The sequence below is a fragment of the Macaca nemestrina genome, chromosome 3, assembly GCF_043159975.1.
Source record: "Macaca nemestrina isolate mMacNem1 chromosome 3, mMacNem.hap1, whole genome shotgun sequence".
In the NCBI taxonomy this organism is placed as follows: domain Eukaryota; kingdom Metazoa; phylum Chordata; class Mammalia; order Primates; family Cercopithecidae; genus Macaca; species Macaca nemestrina.
In genome coordinates, this window is record NC_092127.1 from 172,427,840 (window position 1) to 172,443,726 (window position 15,887).

The window sequence follows — 15,887 nt, forward strand, 5'->3', positions numbered from 1 at the left end:
TTTTAGTAGAGATGGGGTTTCACCATGTTGGCCAGGATGGTCTCAATCTCTTGACCTCCTCAATCTCTTGACCCACCTCGGCCTCCCGAAGTGCTGGGATTACAGACAAAGGAATATTTATTTAACAAAAAAGAAAGAAAACACTGCTGCTACTTTAGGGAACCTTTGTTAAAGAGGCTTTGCCGACACACCTGTATTTCAAATCCAGCCTTTGTTGGGAGCCTCGGGTTTGTTTACACCTTGGGGCAAAAAGCCATTGGAAGATTCAGAACAGGTGTTCTGACACCAACTCATGCCCTGCTATTCAATTCTGGCACTAACTACCCAGAGTTAGTACAGAACCCACAAGTTAAGCATTTAGTTCTCCACAAGTTTGTCCTCATTTCAGATGCCAGCCATGTTTCTGGGGTCCCCTGGCCACCTCCCCTTATGAACAACTAGATACAAATTCAGGCGTCAAGCCTGACCCCCTCAGATTTGACAATTTGGTAGAATGACTCACAGAATGCAGTAAAGATCTCAAGGTTCTTGCCTTCATGAAGATTTCGATGAGATGGGATTTACAGACCAATGAACAGATGATTCCAATACAGTAAGATAAATGCTCTGTAGAGGAAGTACGGGCTGCCAAGAGGGCATAGAAGATGGACCAATATTTGGGAGGATCAGGAAAGAGAGTTAATAAAGATGAAACAAAGGTAGGGGAAGGACTTGACTGAAGTCAAACTCCACCTGAGATTTTGGTCATTTCTTTCAGAAATTCAGTTGTTTCTTTTTGCTGGTCAAATAAATGGTCAGGGTAGGCTTCAAGGGGCAGATGACATGTAAGTAGAGACTGAAAGGATGAGAAAGAGCAGTTTATACAAAAAAAAAAAAAAAAGGAGAAGAAAAGAGAAAAAAAAGAAGGAAGAGTGCTCCTGGCAGAGACGACCAAAGGCTCTGAAGAGTGCTCCCTGGAGCTCTCTGGTGACCAGAGCGGGAAGCATAAGCTTCAAGAGGTGGTCCAGGGCCTCACTGTGTTTTCTTTCTCAACCTGAAATAATCCAGAGGATTAAAATCCAGTTTTGTTTTTGTTTTTGTTTTTTGAGACAAAATCTCTCTCTGTCGCCCAGGCTGGAGTGCAGTGGCACAATCTAGGCTCACTGCAACCTCCACCTCCCAGGTTCAAGCGATTCTCTTGCCTCAGCCTCCCAAGCAGCTGGGATTACAGGCACGAGCCACCAAGCCAGGCTAATTTTTGTATATTTAGTAGAGATGGGGTTTCACCATGTTGGCCAGGCTTGTCTTGAACTCCTGGCCTCAAGTGATCTGTCTGCTTTGGCCTCCTAAAGTGCTGGGATTATAGGTGTGAGCTACTGCGCACAGCCTAGAATCCAGTTTTGAAGAGGTTATTCAAATGCAAACCTGAGAGTAGTCATTCAGGTAACACACACTCCAAGAGAATGGGGTCAGTGCTTTCAAGTTAAAAGTTAAGGTCTTACTTATATAGGCAGGAAACAAAGACATTTAGTAGGATTATAATACTTTCTATAAAAGGCATGTTTATGAGCTACAACAATTTAATTAGTTACAGTTTGTTTTCTTTTTCTTATGGCTTGTTTTCATTTCCTTTCTAATTTAAAAGAGAATATTTAATCTTCTATCTTAAGACAACCTAATAGTCATGAAGTTTTTATGTGAGGGAAAAAATGGGAAGTTAATCTATAATGAAGATTAACAGTTGATATAGTTTGGCTGTATCCCCACCCAAATTTCATCTTGAACTGTAGCTCCCACAATTCCCACATGTCCTGGGAGGGACCCAGTGGGAGGTAATTGAATCATGGGGGCAGGTCTTTCCCATGCTGTTCTGTGATAGTGAATAAGTCTCATGAGATCTGACAGTTTTATAAAGAAGAGTTCTCCTGCACAAGTTCTCCCTCTCTTTGCCTGCCACCATCCATGTAAGACATGACTTTGCTCCTCCTTGCCTTCTGCCATGATTGTGAGGCCTCCCCAGCCATATGAAACTGTGAGTCAATTAAACCTCTTTCCTTTCTAAATTACCCAGGCTCAGGTATGTCTTTATCAGCAGTGTGAAAATGGACCAATACAACAGTAAATATGGAAGGGGTCTTCCCTGGCACCCTTTAGTAATTTACATTTTACAACACAATGTAGGTAAGGAAGAAGGCTAATCCACAATCAGAGAAACAAAAGTTACAGCTGCCTAGGTTATAAGTGCCTGTAATGTGACCCAGTTCCCATAATCACATTCTTTTAAGGCTCAAAATAAATTAAGGCTCCAACAGTTTAAATTTTCTATTACTTGTTTTCACATCTTTAATATAGTTCTTGTGTCAAGATTTTCAGCCTTTTGGCTAAAGATCCTGACCACCCCTCTACCCACTAGCTAGAACCTATAGGGTGAAAAATAGCACAAAATGATGATGTTAGAGATCTTGGGGATTTACAGAGCTGGAACATATGAGTCAACAACGTTTGGATTTAACTGGAAATTCAGTGGGACTTTTTGTTGTTGTTGTTTGTTTGTTTGAAACAGGGTCTCACTTTGTTGCTCAATCTGGAGTGCAGTGGCACAATCATAGTTTCTTGCTACCTTAAATTCCTGGGCTCAAGGGATCCTCCCACCTCAGCCACCTTTGTAGTGAGGCAGGAAATTAAACAAACATAAAATTAAGAAGAGAAAAACGAGCTTTCTATATTAGGCTGACTCATCCCAAAGGCAGTAACAGGCAAAGCCTAAATCCAGACGAAGTCTCAGTAACATTCTCAAAGAAGCCAGGGCTCAAAGAGATGTGCTCTGGAGACTCTCGCAGCACTCCCTCAACATAAGGATAAGAAAAAGTGAAGTTCCCCCTTGAATCCCACCCCCTTCCATGTGATTGTACCTTGCTTTGCAAGTGTTATGAGTTTATAGATTCCTGTTTTCTGTAGCTAGTAACTTTAAGTATTCTGTTTTATCTAAGCAGCACAGTGAAGGTTATAAGACATGCCTGAGCAGGCCTGGGCTGCAGCCGTCTGGGTGCCATAGCAAAGGTTATGCGATAAGCCATTGCAAGGCTCTTTTGAGCAAGCCTAGATAACAGCCATCTGGGCTGCATAGCAACAGTCAACTGTCACAATTTGATTAACTGCCTTTGTTCTGCCTCTGTATCCTTGCTTTTGTGCTGCTTTGTGTCCCTGTAAGCTTGTTTCAAGCTAGCCCACCACCTTTTAGAAGTGTGTGTAAAAGTCAAGTGCTGTCTTTGTTCTGGGCCCAGTTTTCGGCTGTTAATCTGCTGGTTCTGGATGCACTCAATAAATCCTCCTATCTCACCCCATGGTCTCTCTAGTCCTCCTTTATTCCTGCAACAGTAGCTGGGATTCCTGGCATGTGCCACCATGCCGTGCTTTTTTAAATTAATTAATTAATTTGTTTGTTTATTTATTTATTTATTTTGGTAGAGACTATGTCTCCCTATGTTGCCCAGGCTGGTCTTGAACTCCTGAGCTCAAACAATCCTTCTGTTTCAGCCTGCCAAAGTGGTGGGATTATAGGCATAAGCCACCATGCCTGGCCAATTTTAACTTAATTTTAGATCCATATATGTTCATGTAAAATCCCTGGAGCCTATTAATGTTATCTGGAAAAAGGATCTCTGCAGATGTTATTAGGTTTAGAATCTTGAGACGAGATCATCTTGGGTTAACATGGTATGCCCTAGATTCAATGACAAGTGTCCTTATAAAAGAGAGGTAGAGGGGGATTTGAGACACATAGAAGAGGAGAAGACACACACAGAGATGGATATGAAGATGCGGTGCAGATTAGAGTGATATGACCACAAGCCAGGGAAGCCAAAGAGCACCTGCAGCCACAGGAAACTCATTACTGTAGTCAAACACTTGAAGAGAGTCTTGACGTAAGGACAGAAGTGGGCTATTAGGCTATACGGGGGAAGAACATTCCACACACATTGTTGCCTTTAAATCCCTTCTATATTGGAATGGTGGAGGTTCTACTTCTGCATATATTTTCACAGTGCTTAATTTTTTTAACAAACAAACAAAAAAAGCACATCAAAATTATTTATTTATTTATTTTTGAGACAGGGTCTCACTCTGTCACCTAGGTTGGAGTCCACTAGCAGACACAGCTCACTGCAATCTCAATTTCTCAGGCTCAAGTGAGCTTCTTGCCTCAGCCTCCTGAGTAGCTGGGACTACAGGCATGCACCATCATGCCTGGCTAATTTTTTATTTTTTATGTATGGGATCTCACTATGTTGTCTAGGCTGGTCTCAAACTCTTGGGCTCAAGCAATCCTCCTGCCTTGGCCTCCTAAAGTGCTGGGATTACAGGTGTGAGCTACCATGCCCAGCCTAAAAATAATATTAGTAAAAGGTTTTTATAGCATTGGAGGGATAAAAAGAAATAAGAACTACCTAACTATGCCAAAAGTGTTAATTAAATGTGGTTGGTATTTTTCCTGGGCTCAAGCTATCCTCCCACCTCAGCCTCCCAAGTACCTGGGACTACTGGTGTGCATCACCATACCTGACTAATTTTTTTAAAAAATTTAAAAAATTGTTTTAAAGAGATGGTGGTGTTGCTATGTTGCCTAGGCCAGTCTCAAACTCCTGATCTCTAGCAATCTTCCTGCCTCAGCCTCCCAAAGTGCTGGGATTACAAGCATGCACCACTGTACCTGGACAGATGTGGTTGATTTTTTAAGGCTGTGATTCAACTTGTAAGCAGGGAGAGCAGAGAGAATACTAGCCTTTGAGTAAATCTGATAATACCCCCTTGGATGATGTCTTTATTGGCTTTGTTCAGCTAGCTGCAGTGGACTTTTGATCATAGGAATCTACTGTTACCTTGCCCTTGAAGAAACTGTAGAGGTCCTCTGAATGAGCCTGCCAACCTTTATATCTGCCCTATTTTTAATATTTACATGTATGTGTTGTGATTTAAATATACATACATTTAGAAAAAACTTAATACCTGGTTTTCTGTCATTTCCAGAATTTATTTTGCACTAATACTGGATCTTGCTTTAAGCAGTATCCTTAGGTGCAAACAAAATGCTTGTGAAACAAATGCTGCATGTAGTAATGATGAAGGCTACAGTTTCTTGAGAGCTAGACTCTGTTCTGTGTGCTTTAAGTTTACTAGCATGTACACCCTGACAACAACCCATTTAGACAGGGGTTCTTATTATCCCCTTGATATGATTTATTTGTGTCCCCACCCAAATCTAATCTTGAATTGTAGTTCCCATAATCCCCACGTGGAGGGATCTGGTGGGGGGTAATTTAATCAAGGGGGCAGTTACCCTCATGCTGTTCTTGTGATCGTGAGTGAGTTCTCACGAGATCTGATGGTTTTATAAGGGGCTTTTCCCCCTTTGCTCAGCACTTCTCCTTGCTGCCACCCTGTGAAGAAGGACAAGTTTGCTTCCCCTTCCACCATAATTGTAAGTTTCCTGAGGCCTCCCCAGCCATGCTGAGCTGTGAGTCAATTAAACCTCTTTCCTTTATAAATTTCCCAGTCTTGGGTATATCTTTATAAACAGTGTGAGAATGGACTAATACACCCCGGTATATAAAGAGAGAAACTAAAGCACGTAAAAGTTAAGTAATTTGTCCCTGATCAACCTGATATAAGAGGCAAAGGTAACGTTGAAACACAGGTGGTCTGGCTCCATTCTCTTAGCCATTCTATTAGGCAGCTATACCCTTCACTTAGGAAACTAGTGGAAGGTTGTTTTTCAATCACAACTCTGATCGCTGTCAGTAACTTATTCTAATGTTATTCCATTGCTCACCAAAAAACAAAACAAAACAAACAAATAAAACAAAAATCTAAAAATGTACAGTCTAAATGCTAATCTCTAATATAACCCTATGTTTCACTTATTTCCAACTAAGGCCACCCTAAATGCCCTATTTCCAGAAGGAGTTATTTCAGGCCTCTGTGTCTTTGTTCTTGCTCTCAGGATACCTTACCTTCTTCTCTACTTGACTAACGTCTACCTAGTCTTTAAATCCTAGTTTAATGTCAATGTCTTTGGAATGCAGTCTCCAGTTTCCTAAGCAGATCTTGTCTCTGTCCTGTGTGCTCTGCAAACTCTTGTTCTGACCTTTAATTAAACACTCTCCCACTGAAGTTTAATTATCTCCCTATCAGAAGGTGTCTTGAAACTGTGATCCCCTTGTAAATAGGAATCTGATGTTCTCCTCTCTGTATTTCTCTCTCATTTCCTTCAGTTCCTAGGGGAGTAACCAGAACATATTGTGTGTTTGACAAAAGTTTTATAACTAAATGAATGAGCAAATGAATAATGAGTAAAATTGTACTTAAAGGAGTTCTGTAAATAACTTTTATTGTGAAAGCATCCACCTCCAACTTTTCTTTGGTAATGTTGATATTTGCTGCCCAAATATCACCAAGACAAGCTATGTTGGAGGTGCCCAAGACAACCACAAGGTTGTTCACCAGAAGGACTCACAGGGCTCAGATATAGTCATATTCACATCTGTGACTTACTATGATGAAAGAATACAAAGAAAAGCAGCAAAGGGAAAAGGCACATGAAGCTAAGTCCAGAGGAAACCAGTTGTCTTCTCTCATTTGAGTCACACAGGACACTCTTAATTCCCCAAACTACAATTTGTAGCGACATATGTGAAATGATGTCTACCAAGGACGTTCATCAGGGACTCAGTACCCAGGGTTTTTATTGTGGATGGTAACGTAGGCACACTTTACCTAGCAGGTACCAAAATTCCAGACCCCCAGAAGCAAAGCAAGTGTTTAGCATAAATCATAAGATCTGCACAGTTTAGGCACAGGTTGCCATTTTTATCAGGAATGGTGGGAACCCTCCTAAAATCCAAGTTCACAACTGCAGCGAGGGACAACCCTTCCAAGCTGGCCTTTCTAAGGATAGCAGTCTCAGGTCTGCTGTGTTAACTTTTCTTTGCAACACAACCTATCAATAAGGCAAGCTGAGTTTTTGCTTACCATGGTAAGGAAGACCACCATCTTGGTAAAACTTGGCAGCATCCCAGAGAAAAAAGGGCAAGGTCCTTTCTTCTGTATTGATATTGGGAGTTTTGTTCAGGTAGGTCTTTCAATGTGAGGCCTAGATTAGGATTGATGGAAACAGCAAGGCAAGGATTTTTGAGACAAAGGATTCAAAGAATTTTAGGGCTCAAACTATCTTTGTTTTTTTGTTTGTTTTCTTTTGTTTTGTTTTTTTGTTTGTTTGTTTGTTTGTTTTTAGAGACAGAGTCTCACTATGTTGCTCAGACTGATCTTGAACTCCTGGGCTCAATAAATCCTCCTGCCTTTGCCTCCCAAAGCGCTGAGTTTGCAGGTATGAGCCTCTGTGCCTAGCCTTCTGATGCTTTTTATTGAAGAGTTGGTAGGTCATTCAGAAAGTTTCTATAATGAACATTAAGTGATTTGACTAGACAAGAGTCTACTAGAATAGTAAAGTTATACCAGTGAAGACACTGAAATAGTAAAGTTCATGCAGTTAGATGTGGGAAAGTAGGTAGGTTCTTTTCTCAGTAAATATACATTTTTTAAAAAAATCAAACATCTTAATCAGAAAGTACAGTTGACCTTTGAACAACATGTGTTTGAACTGCATGGGTTCACTTACACGTGGATTTTTTTCTACCTCTGCCACCCCTGAGACAGCAAGATCAACCCCTCCTCTTTCTCCTCCTTCTCAGCCAACTCAGTGTGAAGACAAGAAGGATGAAGGTTTTTATGATGATCCACTTACACTTAAAAGAGTAGTAAATATATTTTCTCTTCCTTATGATTCTTCTCAATAACACTTTCTTTTCTCTAGTTTACTGCATTGTAAGAATACAGTAATACATATAGTATTGAATGTACTGAATACAGTAATACATATAAAATACATATACATATAGTATATGATACATAACATACCAAATATTTGCTAATTGACTGTTATCAGTAAGGCTTCTGGTCAACAGTAGGCTGTTAGTATTTAAGTTTTTGGAGAGTCAAAAATTATACTCAGATTTACAACTGTGAGGAAGGCTGGCGCCCTTAAATCCCACTTTGTTCAAGGGTCAACTGTACATTCTTTGCTAGTGAAAGTTGAAGTTAATTTATACCTGAAGTTTCTTTTTTTTTTTGAGACAGAGTTTCAGTCTTGTTGCCCAGGCTAGAGTGCAATGGTGCAATTTTGGCTCACTGCAACCTCCACCCCCCAGGTTCAAGTGATTCTCCTGCCTCAGCCTCCCAAGTAGCTGAGATTCCAGGAACCTGCAACCACTCCTAGCTAATTTATACCTGAAGTTTCTAAGAAACAGTAATACCAGTCAACTCAATGTACTCCATGGTCATGGGGAAATTAGACTGTTTTCTTCCAGATATTTGATATCCAATCTACCATCATTACAATCTGGGAATGACCTTCAACAACAAAGTGAATGTGTTCTTCTGATATGAAAAATGATTTGCAGGAAGAAGAGAAATTATGAACGACAACACCAAGCATTTACAGAGACCCTACAACACAACAAACACACACTTTATTATATTGCCTCCATCTTTACCCAACCCCGACAGGTAATTATCATCTTTATTTTACAGATGAGGAAGCTGAGATTCAGAGGAGCTAAATAACTCACTCATCTTCCCATAGCTAGTAAACAGAAGAATTGGGATTTGAACCCAGGTGTCTTTATACCTCCAGAGCTCATGATTAATTTGCTTTTACATAGTTACATCCCATCAACTCAGAGCACTTTGATTTTCATACATACCCACAGGTGCTGCATTGCTTGGACAATATTCAACGATGTGACTTTTCTCCACCTTCCATTTGACCTCTGCACAAAAAATTCACCTGTCCTCTGTTTGATTGGCTTATTAATCAATCACACTGTGAAAAAGGGTACCAAAATGCTAAAGCGGAGGATTTTCTTTCCACTGAACTAAACATGTATCTACCACCTATTGTGTATCAGGGACTTTATCAGGCAAAATCCTGGTCTGTGATGAGAACAGGTTCATGGGATGTGAGGCTATGGTGGTGATTAAAAATGTATATACTTAATTATAATGCATTGGTATTATACAGCTTGTGCTGTTTTATATTATTTTTAAGAAAGTTTTTAAATTTTATAACTATATAAGTATATAATTCAATTTTTGTTTGTTTTTCATTTTAACAGAAAACTAAAATATCCAAGGCTAATTTAATTTCATATGCTGGACAAATTCAGGAACTAGAGTGCAGGAACTGAGGTTTAACAAGTTATATAGGCTGGACACAGTGGCTCACGCCTATAATCCCAGCACTTTCAGAGGCTGAGGTGGGAGGATCACTTGAGCTGAGGAGTTTGAGACCAGCCTGGGCAACATGGTGAAACCCTGTATCTACAAAAAGAAAAAAAAAAAAAATTAGCTGGATGTGCTGGTGCATGCCTGTAGTCCTAGCTACTCGAGGGGCTGAGGTGGGAGGATGGCTTGAGCCTAGGGAGGTTGAGGCTGCAGTGAGCTGTGATTGTACCACCACACTCCAGCCTAGGCAACAGAGTGAGATCCTTTCTCAGAAACAACGTGTATCACTCTGCTGCTGGACTGGGTGAGAGGAAAGAGTGAGTGATGGCAGTTGCTGAAGTAAAAGGAAAATAAGCCAAATCCCTAAACCTGTGGCAGAGAGAAAGAATGGAGTGAACAGATCTGGGCCTGCAGAGAGGCCTGTGGCTCAACCCTCGAAACCTATGTTAGTTTCCTAGGGCTGCCATAACAAATTACCACAAATTGAGTGGCTTAAAGCATCAGAAATTTATGCCCTCACAGTTGGAAATCAAGGTGTTGGCAGGACCATGCTCCCTCTGAAGGCTCTGGGGGAAAATCCTTCCTTGCTTGATGTGGTTTGCTCTGTGTCTCCACCCAAATCTCATCCTGAATTGTAATCCCCACATGTAGAGGGAGGGATCTGGTGGGAGGTGATTGGATCATGGGGGCATTTTCTTCATTTTTTTTTTTTTTTTTTTTTTTGAGATGGAGTCTCGCTCTGTCGCCCAGGCTGGAGTGCAGTGGCGGGATCTCAGCTCACTGCAAGCTTCGCCTCCTGGGTTCACGCCATTTTCCTGCTCCAGCCTCCCAAGTAGCTGGGACTACAGGCGCCCGCCACCATGCCCAGCTAGCTTTTTTATTTTTTTTTTGTATTTTTAGTAGAGACAGGGTTTCACCGTGCTAGCCAGTATGGTCTCGATCTCCTGACCTCATGATCCGCCCGTCTCGGCCTCCCAAAGTGCTGGGATTACAGGCTTGAGCCACCGCGCCCGGTGGGGGTGTTTTCTTCTACGCTGTTCTCATGACAGTGAGTGAGGTCTGATGGTTTAAAGTGTTTTACAGTTCCCTCACTCTCTCTCTCCTGATACCTGTGAAGAAAGTGCTTGCTTCCCCTTCCCCTTCCACCATGATCATGAGTTTCCTGAGGCCTCCCCAGCCATGCAGAATTGTGAATCAATTAAACCTCTTTTCTTGGCCAGGCATGGTGGCTCACGCCTATAATCCCAGCACTTTGGGAGGCCAAGGTGGGCAGATCACTTGAGGTCAGGAGTTCAAGATCAGTCAGGCCAACATGGTGAAATCGTCACTACTAAAAATACAAAAACAAATTAGCTGGGCATGGTGGTGGGTGCCTGTAACCCCAGCTACTTGGGAGGCTGAGGCAGGAGAATCACTTGAACCTGGAACACCGAGGTTTGCAGTGAGCAGAGATTGCGCCACTGCACTCTAGCCTGGGCAATAGAAAAAGACTCCATCTCCAAAAAAAAAAAAAAAAAAAAAGCCTCCTTTCTTTATAAATTACCCAGTCTCAGGGTGTATCTTTATAGCAGTGTGAGATCAAAACTAATACAGAAAATTGGCACCAGGATAGTGGGGTGCTGCTATAACGATAATCCAAAAATGTGGAAGTGGCTTTGGAACTGGGTAACCAGCAGAGATTAGAACAGTTTGGAGGGCTCAGAAGAAGACAGGAAGATGAAGGATGAGGGAATATTTGGAACTTTCTACAGATTTGTTGAATGGTTTTGACCAAAATGCTGACAGTGATATGAACAGTGAAGTCCAGGCTGAGGTGGTCTCAGATGGAGATGAGAAACTTCTTGGGAACTGAAGTAAAGGTCATTCTTGCTATACTTTAGCAAAGAGACTGGTGGCATTTTCCCCCTTCACTAGAGATCTGTGGAAATTGAAACTTGAGAGAGATTATTTAGGGTATCTGGCGGAAGAAATTTCTAAACAGCAAAAGCGTTCAAGAGATAACCTGGCTTTTTCTAAAAGCATACAGTCATATGTGTTCACAAAGAGATGGTTTGAAATTAGAACTTAGTTCAAAAGGGAAGCAGAGCATTAAGGTTTGGAAAATTTGCAGCCTGACCTTGTGGTAGGAAAGAAAAACCCATTTTTGGCTGGGTGTGGATGGATCACCTGAGGTTGGGAGTTCGAGACCAGCCTGACCAACGTGGAGAAACCCCGTCTCTATTAAAAATACAAAACTAGCTGGGCATGATGGCGGATGCCTGTAATCCCAGCTACTCGGGAGGCTGAGGCAGGAGAATCACTTGAACGTGGGAGCTGGAGGTTGCAGTGAGCCAAGATTGCACCATTGCACTCCAGCCTGGGCAACAAGAGTGAAACTCTGTCTCAAAAAATAAAAAAAGAAAAGAAAAGAAAAACTCATTTTCTGGGGAGGAATTCAAGCTGGCTGAATAAATTTGCATAAGTAATGAGGAGGCAAATGTTAATCTCCAAGACAATGGGGAAAATGTCTTCAGGGCATTTCAGACCTCTTAGCAGCAGCCCCTCCCATCACAGGCCCAGAGGTCTAGGAAAGAAAAAATAGTTTCACAGGCCAAGCCCAGGGCCCTGCTGCTCTGTGCAGCCTCAGGACGTGGTGCCCTGTGTTCCAGCCATTTCACCTCTAGCCGTGGCTAAAAGGGGCCAAAGTACAGCTTAAGCCATGGCTTCAGAGGGTCCAAGTCTCAAGCTTTGGCAGTTTCCACATGATGTTGGGCCTGCAGGTGCACAGAAGACCAGATTTGAGGTTTGAGAACCTCTGCCTAGATTACAGAGGATGTATGGAAATGCCTGAATGTCCAGGCAGAAGTCTGCTGCAGAAATGGAACTCTCATGGAGAGCCTCTCCTAGGGCAATGCAGAGGGAAAATGTGAGGTTGGAGCCCCCACAGAGTCCCCATTAGGGCACTGTCTAGTGACCTGTGAGAAGAGGGCCACCATCCTTCAGACCCCGGAATGGTAGATCCACTGACAGCTTATATCATGCACCTGGAAAAGCTTCAGGCACTCAATGCCAGCCTGGGAGCTGTACCCTGCAGAGCCACAGGGGCAGAGCTGCCCAAGACCTTGGGAGCCCAGCTCTTGTATCAGCATGCTCTGGATGTGAGACATGGAGTCAAAACAGATTATTTTGGAGCTTTAAGATTTAATGAGTGCCTGGCCAGGTTTTGGACTTGTATGGAGCCTGTGGCCCCTTTGTTTTGGCCAATTTCTCCCATTTGGAATGGGAACATTTACCCAATGCCTGTACCTGCATTGTATCTTGGAAGTAGCCAACTTGCTTTTGATTTTACTGGCTGCTGGGGGAAGGGACTTGCCTTGTGTCAAATTAGACTGTGGACTTGGACTTTTGGGTTAATGCTGGAATGAGTTAAGACTTTGGGGGACTGTTGGGAAGGCATGATTATGTTTTGAAATGTGAGAAGGACATGAGATTTGGGAGGAGCCAGGGGCAGAGTGATATGGTTTGCCTCCGTGTCCCCACCCAAATCTCATCTCAAATTGTTATCCCTACATGTTGAGGGAGAGACCTGGTAAAAGGTGATTGGATTATGGGGACCATTTCCCCCATGCTGTTCTCATGATACTGAATGAGTTCTCATGAGATATGATGGTTTGAAAGTGTTTGGCAGATCCCTCCTACCTCCTGCTGCCCTGTGAAGAAGGTGCTTGATTCCCCTTCACCTTACATCATGATTCTAAGTTTCCTGAGGCCTCCCAGTCATGCAGAACTGAGTCAATTAAACCTCCTTTCTTTATAATTACCCACTCTCAGGTAGTGTCTTTACAGCAGCATGAGAATGGCCTAACACATTGCCTCTTCCCAGCTTCTGGTGGCTCCCAGTAATCCTTGGTGTTCCCTGGCTTGTAGATAATCCCTCTAATCTCTGCTCTGTTGTTACATGGTCTTCTCCTCTCTGTGGATCTCTGTGTGTCTTCTCCTCTTCTTATAAGGAAATCAGTCATTGGATTTAGCTCCCACCTTAGTCCAGTATGACCTCATCTTAAGTAATTACATCTGCACAGACCCTATTTCCAAATAAAGTCAAGTTCTTGGGTTTCCAGGGGACATGAATGTGAGGGGGAAGCTATTCAACCCATTATAAAAACGTGTTGCAGTAACTACCTGTTATTATCAGATAGACAGTCTCATCAAAAGCCTCAGTGTGTCATTAGTATAACTTTCCTAGAATCTGTGACTATCACAGAAAGAGAACCACTGAGCAAACCTAAGAAGTGGTCACAACAAAGACAGTGAGCGTAAGAAAAAACACTTCCTGAATGTGACCAGATTTATGCTGTTTCATGGATGAAAAGATCATGATTCCAAATTCTGAGAACAAAAGCTCTTTGTTGAAAGAAACCTTCCATAAAATCTGCCTATGAATTACTGGATACTGAATGTAGTTCCGTGAACTCTGCAGAACATCTTGGATGTGCTCAGCTTCATCAGCAGGGTCCCTTCCCTACTGGGTGTGTGACAGGCCTACTCCAAGGCAGGATAGGGAGAGAACAAGGTGTACACGTTTCTAAACATCCTAGACCCACGAAGATGCCCCAGCTACGCTAACAATGTGAGAATTTTCTTCTGCTAAGCTTTCTTATCAAGCTGGCTTCAGGATAAAAGAAAACTTAATTTGTCCAGGGAAGCTCTGGCAATGCAAACTGACACTCTTGGCTTTGAGGAAACACTCCACAGTGGCTGCAGAGTAGTTTCTGCTCCTTGAATTAGACTTTTGGACTCTGACATAGGTTAAAAACTAACCTTACATGATGATACTATTTTTAACTTCTAATCTCAGAGTTGGTATTATTGGGCAATGGATTAGATTAGATGCAAAAGAACATCAGAAGTACAGTCATAATCATTCCTGTTTGATAAGAAATTTTCAAATGGCATTTTAATCTATTAGTTGTCAACATGTACAGAACTTTCCTAATGACTTCATCTATATGGATCCATACATTCCTAAACCCTTAACCATGTTGATTCAACTTCTGAAATATCTTTTGAATCATCTGCTTTTCTTTCTCCCTACCACTACCACCATAGTCCAAGTCATCATCATATCTGTCCTGACCACTACAACTGTCTCTGAACTGAATCTCACTTCCACTCTAGTCCTGCAAATAGTTAGGAAGCCATGGGCAGCAAAAGCAGATATCTTGATTCCAGTTGGTTTAAAGGAAATGTATTATCTCACATAGGAGGAAGGCCAGCAATAGGGCAAGTTTGGGAGCTGGCCGACTCAGCAATTCATCATTGTCACCAGAGTCCCAGGTTCTTTCTATCTTTTAACTCATCTATGCTTAGTTTGTCATCTTTACTCTCAGGCTGCTACCCTCATGGGTCAAAGATGGCTGCAGCTGTTGTCAGCAGCTTCACACCCAGACATGGCCACATTCAGATGCAGGAAGAGACTGCCTCCTAGTGCGTTCCTATGAATGAGGATACTTTTCCCAGAAGTCTCCCACAATAGATATTCCCCTCAAAGCTCACTGGTCAAAACAGGTTCACATGCCTACTACTAAACCAATCAATTACTAACAAAGAGAATGAGACCATCTCTACTAACTTAGATCAATCAGGATTTATCCCCAGTGTTGGGAATATGATCCTATTTCTGTGAGTTATCTGGAGAAAAGATGGATACCTTAACAAAACTATAATTTTGCCTGTGAGAGCTAAGAGAGGAAAAGATATTGGACAAGAAACTAAAGGTGTCATCAAGACCCTCTGCCACAAATCTCTTTTCTGTTGAGCAAGCTTGTCCAACCTGCAGTCCGCACATGTCCGAGAATGGCTTTGAATGCAACCCAACACAAATTCATAAACTTTCTTAAAACATTATGAGGTTTTTTTGTGACTTTAAAAAATTTTTTTTTTAGCTCATTAGCTATCATTCATGTGTTTTATATGTGGCCCAAGACAATTCTTCCAATGTGGCCCAGGGAAGTCAAAAGATTGGACACCCCTGCTACAGAGCAACCAGAATAATTTTCTCAACTTGTATTTCCAATTATGTTCTTCCTCTGCTAAAAGCTTCAATGGCTTCCTGTGGTACATAGAATGTAATCCTGATATCCTATTTGGGTTTACAAGGCCTTGTGGACTCTGCACACTGCTTTCCTCATTAATTATAAGCCAGTCCTTCTGGCTTCCTCTCCATCTTAGGGCTTGTGTGTATCCCTGAACTTGGACTGTACAGAAACAGAACCAATAGGATATATTAGATTGGTGCAAAAGTAATTGCAAAAGCCTCAATTACTTTTATACCAACCTATAAAAGATTTATTTCAAGGAATTGGCTTATGTGATTGTGGGGGCGGGCAAGTTCAAAATTTGTAGGGCAAGCTGGAAACTCAGGCAGGAGTTGATGCTGCAGTCTTGAGGCAGAATACCTTCCCTGAGAAACCTGTTTTTGCTCTTTTGGCCTTTCAATAGACTGGATGAGGCCCACCTACATTGTGGAAGGTAATACCCTTTACTTAAAATTAACCAATTGTAGATGCTAACCACATCTACAAAATACC